This window comes from Arvicanthis niloticus, chromosome 10, assembly GCF_011762505.2.
Source record: "Arvicanthis niloticus isolate mArvNil1 chromosome 10, mArvNil1.pat.X, whole genome shotgun sequence".
In the NCBI taxonomy this organism is placed as follows: domain Eukaryota; kingdom Metazoa; phylum Chordata; class Mammalia; order Rodentia; family Muridae; genus Arvicanthis; species Arvicanthis niloticus.
This window is the reverse complement of record NC_047667.1, coordinates 66,757,653-66,767,778: the sequence shown is the minus strand read 5'-3', so window position 1 is coordinate 66,767,778 and position 10,126 is coordinate 66,757,653. Positions and strand designations below refer to the sequence as shown.

General features: G+C 46.0%; 1 long non-coding RNA gene across 1 annotated transcript; it reads right to left on the bottom strand.

The window, feature by feature from the left end:
• Positions 1–305: 305 nt before the first annotated feature.
• On the bottom strand, positions 306–9,396 carry LOC143443821 (uncharacterized). The gene is made up of 3 exons (XR_013113117.1): positions 9,234–9,396; positions 2,021–5,737; positions 306–879 (listed from the first exon to the last, which is right to left on the bottom strand). It is a non-coding gene; the product is annotated as an uncharacterized LOC143443821 (long non-coding RNA).
• Between the last annotated feature and the right edge of the window lie 730 nt (positions 9,397–10,126).

Below are 10,126 nucleotides of genomic sequence, written 5' to 3'. Positions count from 1 at the left end.
TCTCCTCACCCTCGTCTTCTAGATGAGAAAGCTGAGGCTTGGAGGAGAGTAACTTTCTCAACTTCACACAGAGGCAGAGCTCAACTTGGCTCTTATAAAGCTAGGTCACTTGGACTCGTGGTTCACCATTCAGTTGATGGTTTGGGGGTTGTTGTTTTTATTTATTTATTTTTTATTTATTTATTTACGAAATATCAAGCTATAGCCCAGAACTGAAAACCTAATAGCAGCAGCCAATAACCTATGATCCTTCCTCCTGGGTCTTTTGAGCTGAACAGAAACTAAACACAACAATCACAGAAGCATGAAAGAGTCCACTTCACTTTAATCCAAAATACTTTCTGATCGTTTACCTTGTGAGCCAGCTGCTCTAGTGAAGTCCAAAATGAATTAGAACCAGAGTGCTGTTTAAGTCAGTGTATGTTAGTTAGCTTCCACAGTCAACTTGACACAAGCTACAGTTACACAGGAAGAGGAGAGAAAACTTCAGTGGCTAATTAATTAATATTAGAGGGTCCAGCCCACTGTGGTTGGTACCACCCTTAGGCAGGTCGGTCTGGACTGGATTTTTTTTTCAAATGTAGCTGAATGTGATCCTGAAAGCAAACCAGTAAGCAGCGTTCCTCCACAGACTCTGCTTCAAGTTCCTGCCTTGATTTCCTGCCATCATGGTGGCCACCATGATGGACTGTAACCTATGAACCAACTAAATCCTTTCTTCTCCTAAGCTGCTTTTTGTCAGTGTTTTACCACAGCAACGGAGAAGCAAACAGGACAACATTCAAGAGGAAGAGATGAAACAATAAGTTAACTCTGAATATGCACAACGTTGAGGGAAACAAACTTCACAGTCTTAATTTTCTTGAGGATTTAGCACAACTGCCTATATACGCATTGGCGTGAAGGCTTCCCGCCACCAATGTTCCCCTAATGACACCAAACCTTCCTGTTCATGAACTTAGCTGAGGCTGTAATTAGCAGAGGGGGTGGAGATTAGGAGAGTTCCTCCCCCACCCCCTTACTGGTCCCAAGTAGTCTAGGAGGAATATTGTATTAACCCCACTTTAAGAGTCTGGCCCTACCTGGTAGTATACACCTGAAGATACTGATGCAGGAGGATTTCGAGCCCAGTGTGTGCTCAACTTGAGCTTAAACTTGATGAGATCCTGCCTCAAAATGAAAAGTAAGAAGGGGTCTAGAGAGGTATTTGAGTGGTAGAATGCATGCCTAATATCTGTAAGACCCTATGTTCAATGACCTATAACAGATACACGCGTATACTCACACACACCACACACCACATACATATACAGTAACACACACATACACACCACACACACACACAAAACACACATATACCCATATACACACCACACATACATACACAATAACACACACATATACACCACACACACAAACACAAATACATACACAAATACACACATATACACACACATACATATTCACACCCCCCCACACATACATACACACACAAACACACACACACATATACACATACACAAAACACACACACATACATACACGCACACACACATACAAAACACACAGACACACACAAAAAACACATACCTCAGAGAGTTCATAATTGTCAGGTCACAGAACTAATATATTTCTGAGCAGAATCTAAAGCCCTGCCCAGCCTAGAGCCAATGTACCCTGAGCACGGAGGCCTCCTCTGCCCTGATCCCCCTAACCAACATTCAAGTCCTTCATACATGGGTCCCACAGGGTGACAACGGATAAGGATCTCTGAGAGCTACAGTACCTCCTCCAGGCCCCCAGAACAAGCACATTTGATCCACAGGTCATTCTCTAGCCATGAGAGGATGCACCTCATGCGTGCCTTCTTCAGTGGTAACTGGAGAGAAAGTATGATAAAAGGCCAAAGTCCCCTTTGAAGATAATTCACACATCAGCCAACAGCTGCAGCCAAGTGGCCGGAAACAGCACAAGCTGCCCATGTAAAAGCCATCGACACTTCTAGATTGCTCAGCGTCACGGGCGGCACCTTGGGGCTACTTTTTAGCCCCATGAGGGGCGTAGCATGGACTATAAAAGAATAAAAGGTTTTACATCATCAGAGATACAACAACCCACAACTGATTTTCTACTGAGTTTTCCCCTATTGGCCTCTGATTCCTCTCTCACGAGCATCCCTTCACTACCCTCCAGCTACCCTGACTTTGCAGTCACTACCTTCTGATGCTTCACAGCATCCCTCCACTCCCCAGTGACAGACCCTCCAGGATCTGTCTCCCATCACCCTCTGATCCCTGCAGTTCCCCTCCACTACCCTCTCTGATGCACTCCAAAGTATTCTTCCCCCACCTTCTAATGAGTCCCTCTTCCGCCTTCTGGTGGCCCCTGAGTACTTCTAAAATCCATTCTATGACTTGTTGGGGATCTCAGAAGGAGAGTGCCTTTCCTAGGAAAGACACCAGCTGCAACTTAGGTCCATGTGGGTGCCTATGCCCTCTCCCAAGGACGCTCTAGGACAACAAAGAGCCAGAGGCACTGCAAGGAAGAAGTAATAAAGTCACTTCCCGTGTGTGGCCTGCTGCACATTCTCTGTGTGTATTGCAGAGAGACATTTCAGCAGCCCAGTGTGGGGTGTGACATCATCCCCTCGTAGTGAGAAGATGTATGTCAGAGACGGCTCACCCAGTGGTGGAACTGAAAGCTAAAGTGTGGGGTGTCTGCCTGGGACTGTGAGAAGAGACAGGTCTAGAGCTATGGACATTACATTGCTCTCAGTGGAATAAAGGAGAGCAAGGGCCCCAGGTTCATAAGCAGAAGGTGGGATTTCACAGACATCTCATGGTTCTGAGAACTGCCTGTCTAGGAGGAACTGGTAGAAATTCCTCACCTCTGATAACTTGTTAGAAAAAAGATGTGTGATAAGGCCCAGTCACCTGGGCCCTGCTCCTTACACTGTGTTTTGAGGTGTGCTGCAGTCTCTCTGACCTTCCACTTGCTTAGGAGACTGGAGACAGCAGCCACCATTCTGAAATATTTGGGAAAAGAGTAAATGAAAGCTATATCTATAATGCTTGGTAAACACTAAAGTAGCCAAACATGGGGTGATTACTATTGTATATAATACAATCCAGAATGGATAGAGAGAATGACTTACAGTAGCATCATTGCATCATCACCAGTAGATTACTCAAAGCTTGGAAGGGAAGTCTCACTGCTTCTAGAGACCGTTAGCTTTATGGTTTTCAGAAAAGCCTCAGCCTGATATAAAGTCCTGTCCATCCTCGTCCCCAGAAAAAGATTTCAGTGCCGCAGCTCCACTTCCAGTAGTCTGATGGCTAGAGAGCAGGTCACAGTCAGCCTCCTGCTGTGAAGGCCACAGTCAGAATGAGGAGTGAGTCACAATACTGAAGGGGGCTGGGATTGAGAGCTAAAAGAGGAACTGTTTTTCTGTCTCAGACTGTGTTTACCATGAGATTCCAGGGGTTCCTTCAGAGGCAAACTCAACTACCAAGCTCCTGTTGGTAGTTACTGTAACAGATTAGTTACTTACAGACTGATGTTTTCATCAATGTTGCAAAGCTGTGTCCTTTCATTAAGTGAGAGATCGCATCAATTTTTGCATGTGTGGGTGCCTGTGTACATGTGCATGTGTGTTCGTGTACGAGAGAGAGAGAGAGAGAGAGAGAGAGAGAGAGAGAGAGAGATATTTACCCTAGAGGTTCCAATCAATGTTTTGTGCAAGCTCACTGCTTTTGGACCTCTAACAGAAAGGTTACATCACAACAAGGTTGTTTGCCAAGGTGACTCACCAAATGACCTGGAAGCAAACCAGAGAAGAGGGAGGAATGCCCCTAAATGACCATAGTACCCCACTTCTAAAGATTCTACTACCTTCTACTAGCTCCCAGATAGGAGCATTCCAGATCCAAAGCACAGCAGTCAGTACAGGCCACATGGAGTACTCCAGAGTCTTCTCAGCTTGCTGTGGAGCCTGGCTCCTGAAGCAGTAGGCTGACTAGACAGCCCTCTTACACTGGCACTCATTACAGAGATTCCCTAAGGCCAGGACATGGTGCTAGGCAGGTGGAGCACCACACATCTACTAGCCCCATCCCTCCCTCAAATGAGAAGAAGGCAGGGTGTGGTTGCACATAACAAATATATCTGTCCAACTTCAGGGACATGGGAGGATGACACTTATTGAAAGCTATAAAAATTCAGAAGATGGCAAGTTCACAAAGATATCAAGGCATGATTAAGGAAGCCCTGAAGAGACTAGTGAGAGCTCACTTGGCCTCTTAAGCTCCTTGATATTTTGAGTTGAGAGCAAATGGCCTGTGACCATCTTGGTGTTTAAAGGAATTTTTCTTTTGTCCCTTGAACACTCCCACACCAGGCTCAGCAACAAGAAGCTTCAGTGCCTGCAAGGGCATATTGTTCAGTGTAGCCTTGAATTTTGGACTTGAGCGTAACTGTTGAAGTGTAGTACTTCCGTTCTTCCCATTGTGAAGTCTTTTCTGCTCTTAACAGAAATGCTGCCATGCTGGTTTATTTTCATACCATTTGTCCACAGGAGTAATTTCCATCAGTAACTTATTAACCACAGCTTGCACCTGAAGAGTTGAGGTCCAGAAGAGCTGCTAAACCCCACACAAGAGTCCTGAACAGAGGCATTGGACCCCAGGCTTTCCAGATATGCTCAGGCAAGAGATCCATCTGTCATGGGCCAAATTAAGAGTCCAGAATTAATGGCAGTTTGCCAGGTGTCCATGTGCCTTTGGAAGAGAAGGCCCTACAATGGTACAGGTGTTTCATTCATCTCCAGAGCTTTGGGGGGGGGGGGGGGTAGGGGGATGTGTCAACTTAGCCACAATATCTATATAAAATGCAAGACCTCTTGTTCAAAAATCACTTAATGGTCTAAAAAAACGATACCATGGAACATTAAAATAAAGATGGAGAATCTTTTTTGTTGTTGTTGTTCTTTTGTTGTTGTTGTTTTTGTTCTGTGACTCTACTCTCCACTGACTGCAAAGCTATGAAATTGATGCTGTGCCACAGAGTCCAAGGGAATGAGCACACCTGAGAAGCCAAGAGTCTTGAAGTGAAGAACTAGTCTGGAAATATAGACCCAATGGCAAAACCATATCATTTATAAGAACCCTACATCACACCATGAGCCTATTCCTTGTGCATGTACAGACAATAGACACATGTGTGTGATTACACACACACACATGCACACACACACACACACAAACACACACACACACACACACACACACACACACACACAGAGCCTGGGGAAACTCGGAGATCAAGGCCGATAAAAATTGCATAGCAAGGCTCTGGGGGCAATTGTAATCCTTTTTCTAATCTCAAGAAGATTCGAAATAGCATCCTGGTGACACAGCGAATGAGAGAACATCACCCCTATTGCAGCTGTCACTTGTATCTGCAATCGGGTGACTTACAGAGATTAGCCACGTCCCAGAATTACTGCTCCCATTTTGCATGGTTCTGTGCGTGCCCTTCTTAAGGGGGAATTGCTCAGTTTGAGCTTCACCTCTTCTGGAAGCTTAGGAGGTTCCGTGCTGCCACCTAGTGTTCAGAATGCAGCCGCAGGCTCTGAGGGCTCGGTGGGTCACCCTCTGTTCCGCTGAGACTGGCACTATCCTTCCCTGAGTTGCAGAGCCCTCCGAGAAGCTTTCCCAGAACTCAGACCAGCTTGTGATGTCTGTAGGAAAGAAGGCTCGTTAGTATTTCCCTAAGTAAGAAGCACACGGCAAACTCTTAGACTCTGGGCTCAGTGCCCTTTGGAGGAAGGCAAAATAGAACAAGCATGGAGGAAGAAAATTCACACAAAGGTTAGAGTCTGCTCCTTTTGGCCATCAGTGAGCCCCAAGTGTTAGTCCATTAGAAACTTCCATTTGCTTAATTTATTTTTGAAAAGCCACAGACAAGTCAGTCAGGGCCTTAGAACCAAGATTTCATTTCTAAGTAACAAAATGAAACCTCCCAGTCAAGCAAGCTCTGAAAAGACTCCTGGTCTCCTACAATCTGCAAGGATCTAAAACTGAGTCCTGTGCCCCTTGTCCCCCGGGTCCCTCCTGAAGATGAAAAGAGGAAGGTACAGTCAGTGAGTGTTAAGTGCATGACACAGTAAACTCTAGTGCCCCTAGCACCAAACACCTAGACAGAGAATCTACCAGAGAACCAAGTCCCTGCTTCTCCCACTGATATGAATGGATGGGGTGGGGACAGTAGTTCCACCCCTCCCTCCTACTAGAGAAAAACAGGATAGAGAAATATCTACATAGGAGAAAAGATAAGCCAAGGCCATGCTGGGAGAAGTCCCAGAAGGCATTTAGTCTGACCCCTTCTCCCTGGCATAAGAGGTGAATGTTTTTGGCTACCTTGCTAACTGGGGACTAGTTCTTCTATTCTGCACATTGTAGTCAGGAATTCTGTTGATACAGGAGACACTACCCTGCCAACTGGACTTCTGTCATCCCCCTTCTATGATATATTCCCCTTTAGCATTTTAATTTTTTCTCTACTCTGGCCAGGACTCTATTTCTTCTATTGAGTATCTGCGACCACATTTTACTGCAAGCCCCTGTGATTCAGTTTCAGACAGAGATCCCGGGATGCTGTGATAGACCTGGCAGCGCCTTTGTGAACAGCCCAGCTCCTTGCCAAGCTCTCTTCCTCCTTGGAAGGCTTTCATATTGGTTCCATGCTCCCGTCTGAACTCGCTGAGGCAGCTTACACTCTCTCAGTAACACAGCACACCAAACAGAAAGGTTGTGGTTTAAAGTCAGGGCGAGTGTGTGAGACCATACTTGGGTAAGAAGCCGTCCTCTCTGCCACAGGTCAGCAGCTGGAATCCCGCAAAGCTGATATGGTTTGATTGTGAACTGGACTCCACAGGCTTGTGTGTTGAATGCTTAAACTCCAGCTGCTGGTGCCATTTGGGGAGCCTCTGGCACCTTTAGAAAGTAGGGGCTCCCTGGAGGAAGTAAGTCACGGGAAGTGTGCCTTCTAGAGTTGTGGACAGTCCCTTCCTCAGTCTGATTCCTGCTTGCCATGATGATTTCAACCTTCTCTTCCACAAACTCCTCTGCCTTGATGTTCAGCCTCACAAGAGGGCCCAGGAGCACACAGACTAACAACCACAGAGGGGCTGCAACTTCTGAAAACCTGAGCCAAAAGAAATCTCCTACCCCACTAGGTTGGTTCTGTATGGTGTTTGGTCCCAGCAAAAATATAAGCAATGTGGCCACCTTGGGAGACACCATAGGGGCCTGCTGATACAATATATTAAAAAATGCAAACAAAGCCAGCCTATGTTCTACCTCACAAAGACTCCCAGGACTCCTCACTTGGTAAAACAACTTCTAAGGAGAGTTGAGTTCAGAAAACACTGGGACATCAGGACATACCTTTTTTGCTCAATCATGTCCTGAGGCCCTAAATATCATCTTTGTAGACCAGCCAATGGCATTATCAGAGCATGTGGAACTGGGATCCTGCTGAGGCCTAAGCAGGTTCCCCCACCACACCCAAGGACCCCACTACCACTGCAGAGCAGGGCTTGTGGTAGCTCTGCATATTGGTATGTGACCAAACGCTGACACAGAAGGCCAGCTTACCTTAAGCTCTGCATACAGAAGGCAACAAAGATATCAGCCCCGAGTCCCCACAGCTGAGGAAAAGTATCCTCAGATGTACACAGAAGCTTCTAGAATTCCAGTCATGCCTTTGCCCATTCACAGCATATAGTAGCTATGGGATAGCTAGCTGCTGAATGGCATGGATACAGAGGTGAGCAAAGTGAATACAGATTCCTGCTTCCCAGTGTTTGAAGGAGGATGTTCTAACAGCTAAAAGCATTCTGGGAGCAAAGTTCAAGTAGTTTAATTCTTCTTACAAAGACTCAGTCTACTAGTAGCCCAGAACATTTTACAACTTAATTGTGGTCTGAGAAGGTTGTCCCTGAACCAGACCCCTCCCCATTTCTCTTCTGCCTTCTATCCAACAACCCCATTAAGGGCAGTGGGTGTTGTTAAAATTATTGCTTGTTTGGTTTATAAGATAGGGCCTCACGATGGAGCGCACTGAGTCTTTCAGTAACTGAGTAACTGAGTCACTCTGTTTTTCTGCCTCTGCTTTTCAGAGAAAAGGAACAGCACCAGACCAGGTTCATGGACACTGTGTTTCAGTCTGAAAGTATGTTGGTTCAGTTTGACATAACTGCTGGCAACAAAAAAAAACCAAAACTGTAGTATCACAGTTCCAAGGCCATGAGATGCACCAGCCTAAGGATAAGGCAGGGCTGTGGTACTTCCTGAGACTCCAAGTGAGACCTTCCTAGGCTGGCGTCTTCCACCTGCAGTGTGGCCCCTTCAAGTCTCTAGGACTCTGGCCCTCTTCCAGGCAAAGGCCAGGATGACCACACTACCTGGGAATCCCAAATTTGACCACATATGTGAAGCCCTTAAGTCACGTGGCCTCTAATATTCTCAGGTTGAGGAAGTGGGATGCTGACATTTTGGAGAAAGGATATTATTAATCTATTCTGTGTCGGTTTTTTGTTTCTGCTTATTACAGAAAAATTGGGAAATGCTAAAAAGATTAAATCATAAAAGTTCTCATTTTCTTCTTTAAATAGAAAGCCTAGCTAAACATCCCCTGCTGCACTCTCCTAGCTTTGCAGTGGAAGCCGTTCATCCTCCTCACCCACAGATACAGTTCAGCACCTTGCCATGTAAAGACTGTGCTATTGACCTATCCTGTTATCCTGCGATAGCTGCTGACTCCACAGGCTCCTCCTAGCACAACACCAATGCTCTACTGACACCTTTTCTCATCTATATTTGTATATTTGCCTGATACTTCCTGAGACCGGTCTCAAATTTACAGTAATCCTCCTGCCTCAGCTTCCAAGTACTAGAATTACAGGCCTTCACTACCACGCCTAGCTTTCTGGTTATGAATTCATCTCAACTGTTATCTGTTAGTGACATTTGCTCACACAGAAGGATCATCCCACGTGGGGTTGATATCAGGCCTTAATAGCAATGACTTTGTATGCCTGTGTCCAGAACCTTGGCAGCCATTGGTAATCGGAGTTGAGTCAGGCCTTAATTTACTGGCTTTTTAAGCAGATGGAGTAGCCTTCGGAACAAGGTCCCTGCTTCTTCCTGTTCTACAGATATCCCAGGACTCACCTCCTGCTGTCCTGGTAAAATTGTTTAATTAGGTTTCCCCTGTTCTTTGGAGCTGAGATTCTAGGCGATAGAACCCAGTCCCAGGTTCTGCAGTAGCCTCAGCCCAAGTGGATCTGGGAGCGAAGGTCGGGAGTCTAGAAGGGAAGAGTAGGCACGACAAAGACCTCTGGCACTCAGCTTACTTCCCAGGGAGGTGCCGGTTCACACTGACCTTGCCTTGAGACATAGCTGTGGACTTCCTCAGAGAGGACTGCAGGACAAGTCTGGGCAGGTGTGGGACAGCCAGGCTGCCCGGGAGGAAACTGCTTCCCAGCCGGAACACCTAAAGACTGGAATTGAAAGTGGCAGAGAATTTGAGTCCTGGGGCTTCTCCTGGAGTAGAGAAGCCTCCTCACCTCTGGTCTGCAATATGAGTGGTATAAAGGGACAGGGAGGTCCCTTGCAAAGGACGTAGCTCAAAGCAGGAAAGGAAGCACTGACACTTGCATTGAGACTGCAGTGCCTCTGCCACACTGGGCAGGACAGAGGAAAGCTTTCCTCAAAGCTTTCCCCATCTTTCAACTGTTCCTTCTTTCTCACTCAACTCTAGCCACCTACTAACATTCTGTGGTAACCTTGATACAAGATGGACTTGGAATTCACACTGATTCTTCTGCCCAATTCCTCTGTGCATTTGCCAACTGACTTACCAGTCGTAAGCCTCAGTTTTTCTCATCTGGAAGATGGAAACCATGTAAGTTCTCATAGGATGAGTAAGCACATAAAGGTGTCACTTTTCAAAGTTATGAAGATAACATGACATGGTGTTTGTGGTGATTAATTAAAACCTCAACACAGGGCAATATCATGACCATCAAAGAGGGGATATATACAAAGTCTTTCAGCATCCCAGA